The sequence below is a fragment of the Sorghum bicolor genome, chromosome 8, assembly GCF_000003195.3.
Source record: "Sorghum bicolor cultivar BTx623 chromosome 8, Sorghum_bicolor_NCBIv3, whole genome shotgun sequence".
NCBI lineage: Eukaryota > Viridiplantae > Streptophyta > Magnoliopsida > Poales > Poaceae > Sorghum > Sorghum bicolor.
The window spans coordinates 38,877,760-38,881,942 of record NC_012877.2 but is presented as its reverse complement, the minus strand read 5'-3'; positions in this window follow the sequence as shown (position 1 = coordinate 38,881,942).

The window sequence follows — 4,183 nt, the reverse complement described above, 5'->3', positions numbered from 1 at the left end:
AAAAAAACAAAAAAAAAAAAAAAAAAAAAAAAAGAACACCCGAGACTTTGCGAACTAGCCGGACAGGTGGCACTGCTATCCTGTAAGGGCGAGAAGAAACAGTTCTCGTTGTTTGACCATTACCAGTGGTCAGGACGAGCCAACTTGGTACGCCACAGATAGTAGTGGAATGAACGCCCAGCAATGCTCATCGGACTTCTAAAGTGGGAGGACTCCCGGCATCACCGTCAGAGGTCCTTAGGACAATGGCAGGTGTCGGTGGGCCCAAACACTTAGGAGGTTCTGCCACAGCTGGTATCAGAGCATTCGTTGCTAAGATGATTGCTGGACCTTTTGAAAAACTTCAAAAAAAAATTCGTTTGGAACCAATACTATGAATTTGCTTATTTTGAGTCCAAGTGCTTAGTCCTAACCTACCCCTGTCTATAGGTTTTCTTAGAATTTTTTTGAAGTGGTTTGGAGGAGCAACCTAAGGTATTACCCTATGTTGTAAAAGTTTAAAGTAATATCGTTACGAATTGTTAGTAGGAATCGTAGGTTCGTGCATGCATCATGATATATTAACTGGTTAAGTTCCTTCCTCCTTGTTTGGGTTGGGTGAATAGAATCAGTCCTATTCTTGCTAACCTTTAAGGTCTCCCTTACTAATCTAAACTCACCCTCTACAGGATGGCTCGTCAGAAGCAGACCCCGCGTAAGCGGACTGGTCCAAAAGGAGTTCCCCGACATCAGCTAGCTCCACGCAGTGATCAAGCCAGTAGTAGCCGTTCACCGCCTCAGCAGGAGGTGGACAGGTTGTCCGCCGAGTTGACTGAGGTGATGAGAGAGAGAATGTACAATGTTATGGAGATTGGCAAACTTAAAGCTCAACTGGCCAAAGAAAAACAAGCTACAGAAAATTGTGAAGCTATGTTGTCTCGGATGGTGGAGGAGCGGAATGCAGCCATTGCCCGAGAGGAAGAAGCTAGGAGCACCCATAGGCATGAGCTAACTAGGATGAACGCAAAGTTGGGCAAGGCCAAGTATCTTAAGGATTTGTATGTGAAGATGGCGGCCACGGTCACCGCACAACGGGATGTCGCGTGGCAACGAGAGGACCAGCTCCAGCTGGAGAAACTGGAGCTGGCACATCACTTGGATACAGTTAATGACCTGGCTATGCAATATCGTGATATTGCATTTGATCTGTATCATCAACTCCACCCACCTCCCGGCGAAGGAGAAATGGATACGGATGGCGAGTTGGCAGATGATGGAGAGCCCGATCCAGGCCTCAGTGATGAAGAGGAGTCCGACCCCGATGACCACAACCCAGGGGGTAATCAAGATGATGGCAATGACGACCCGGGCTACAGCTCTGGCCACACCGATTAGTTCGGTGAAACCGAGGGCAACGTCGTTGTAGGGGTCTTAGCTTGCCGTAGTGGGGTTCGGGTTTGTAATATAGGTTCTCTTTTGGTTTGAAAAGTTGTACTTGTTTACTCTTGGTGTGTATCTAACTAATGTTTAATAAGTGAATGTAAGATATGTTCTGTGTTATGAATTTTACGTGATAACAGGTATCCACGATTCTTGTAACAGATGCCGATGCGTACTCGCGGATCCGATGGAGCTGGGACATCCCAGGGAGGGGATGATATCCCCAATCCTCCACCTGCTCCACCTTCTTTGGCTGACGCCATTGCTGTCTTGCTAAGTGCCACAACTGACAACGCTCGCTTGCTGCGCGAGCTAGCACAGCGTCAAACACACTCTGCTCCAAACATCAGAGCATCGCGCAACGGGGACGGAGAGGCTCGGTATGTGGATTTTACCGAGACCAGGCCCCCGGTGTTCACTAAGGCCGATGAGCCTTTAGAAGCGGATGACTGGCTCCGAACTATGGAGCATAAGTTCAGTTTAATTCAGTGTTCAGAAACTCAGAAACCCTTATTTGCAGCTCAGCAGCTTCGGGGAGCTGCAGGTGCCTGGTGGGAGAATTTCTTAGCTATTCAAGCTCCCGGACACCAAGTTACCTGGACCGAGTTTAGGGACGCGTTCCGCGCCCACTACATCCCCGAAGGGCTCATGGCCATGAAGGCCGAAGAGTTTCTCGCCTTGCAGCAAGGCGATAAGAGTGTTATGGAATACGTGGCAAGGTTTAATCATCTCTCTCAATATGCCACGGATTATGTGAACACAGACAGGAAGAAGAAAGCCTGTTTCATGCGTGGTCTAAATACTAAACTTCAGACCATGATGACTACTTGCCAGAATGTGACCTTCTATGAGGCGGTAAATATTGCCATCGCCTCTGAGGAAAAGAATAGGAAACACAAGGAAGCCAAGAAGAAGGCTGCTTCCTCCTCTTTCTCTGGTCGCGGTCAAAAGCGCCAGAGGATCCTTTATCATCCACAGGGCCACGGACGTTTCCAAGTGCCATCACCTTATCGTGGTCCTTTCTCCCCTCCACAGTACAGACCCGGGCAGCAGGTATATTCTCGACCTACTGCCATCGCTTTTGCACCACGCCAGCCGAACGCCCCGGGTGTTCGCCCTACTGCTCCGCCCGGCCACAATTACCCTTGCTTCAATTGTGGTAAGCCTGGGCATTTCTCTAAAGAGTGCCCTTTTCCCCGTCAAACCAACCCTACCTTTCCAAGGCCACCTATGGGCCAACCCCAGCCGGGTCAGTTTAGAACTGGGGTTCAAAAAGGGCAACAGGTACAGAAAGGTAGACCGGTAAAGAAGGCAGGGCAAGTCTTCCATACTGAAGTGGAGACAATTCCAGAGGGTGAACCAGTGATGATGGGTACGTTTCCTGTTGCGAAGCAACCTGCTTTAATGCTCTTTGATTCTGGTGCATCTCATACATTTATCAATCGCACCTTTGTGTTAAAGCATGGCATACCCATTGGGGAAACACAAGATCATTTTTATATACAGTCGCCAGGAGGACGGCTGATGTCTAAAGAAATGGTTCACCAAGTACCCATCGAATTTGGTGGGCACAATTTTCCTACTAGCATGATTGTTCTTAAGGACCAAGAAATTGATGTTATCTTAGGCATGAACTGGATGGCGCAACGAGGGGTTGTGCTAGACACTTTGCACCGAACCATTAAAATCCCATTGCCCAATGAGAGTTCTTATTTGCTAATCCAATTAGTTACTCCCAAACGGACAATTGGGCAAGTTCATGCCGCTAATGTGTCTGAAGTTAAAGATATCCCGGTAGTTCGCGATTTCCCGGATGTATTTCCTGAAGACTTACCAGGTCTGCCTCCGGACCGGGATGTACAATTCAGTATAGAATTGAAACCGGGAACGGCCCCAATATCTCGAAGGGCCTACAGAATGGCACCGAAAGAGCTGGCCGAATTAAAAACCCAATTACAAGAGTTGTTGCAGAAGGGTTTTATTCAGCCTAGTTCTTGTCCATGGGGTTGCCCAGCCTTGTTTGTGAAGAAGAAAGATCAGACATTAAGGCTGTGTGTCGACTATCGTCCTCTGAATGAGGTAACGATTAAAAATAAGTACCCATTGCCCCGCATTGACTTACTGTTTGACCAGCTAGCTGGGGCCAAAGTGTTCTCAAAAATTGATTTGAGATCAGGGTACCATCAAATTAAGATTAGGCCGGAAGATGTGCCCAAGACTGCTTTCACAACCCGTTACGGGCTATATGAATACTTGGTGATGTCTTTTGGGTTGACCAACGCACCGGCCCATTTTATGTACCTGATGAACTCTGTCTTCATGCCAGAACTAGACAAATTTGTGGTCGTCTTCATCGATGACATCTTGATTTACTCCAAAACTAAGAAGGAACATGCTGAACACTTGAGAATCGTGCTGACCCGTCTCAGGGAACATCAGCTATATGCCAAGTTCAGCAAATGTGAGTTCTGGCTGGACAAAGTTCATTTCCTGGGTCATGTATTATCAGCGGAAGGAGTCGCTGTAGACCCAGGCAAGGTAGAAGATGTGTTGAATTGGAAACCCCCGACTACGGTACATGAGGTCCGTAGTTTTCTGGGCATGGCGGGATATTACCGTCGTTTTATCCCGGACTTTTCCAGAGTCGCCAAACCAATCACAACCTTGCTCAAAAGTCGGTAGCCAGCTAGTTGCGGCGCTTTCTTTGGTGGTTTTTTTTTTTTTTTTTTTTTTTTTTTTTTTTTTTTTTTTCTTTTTTTTTTTT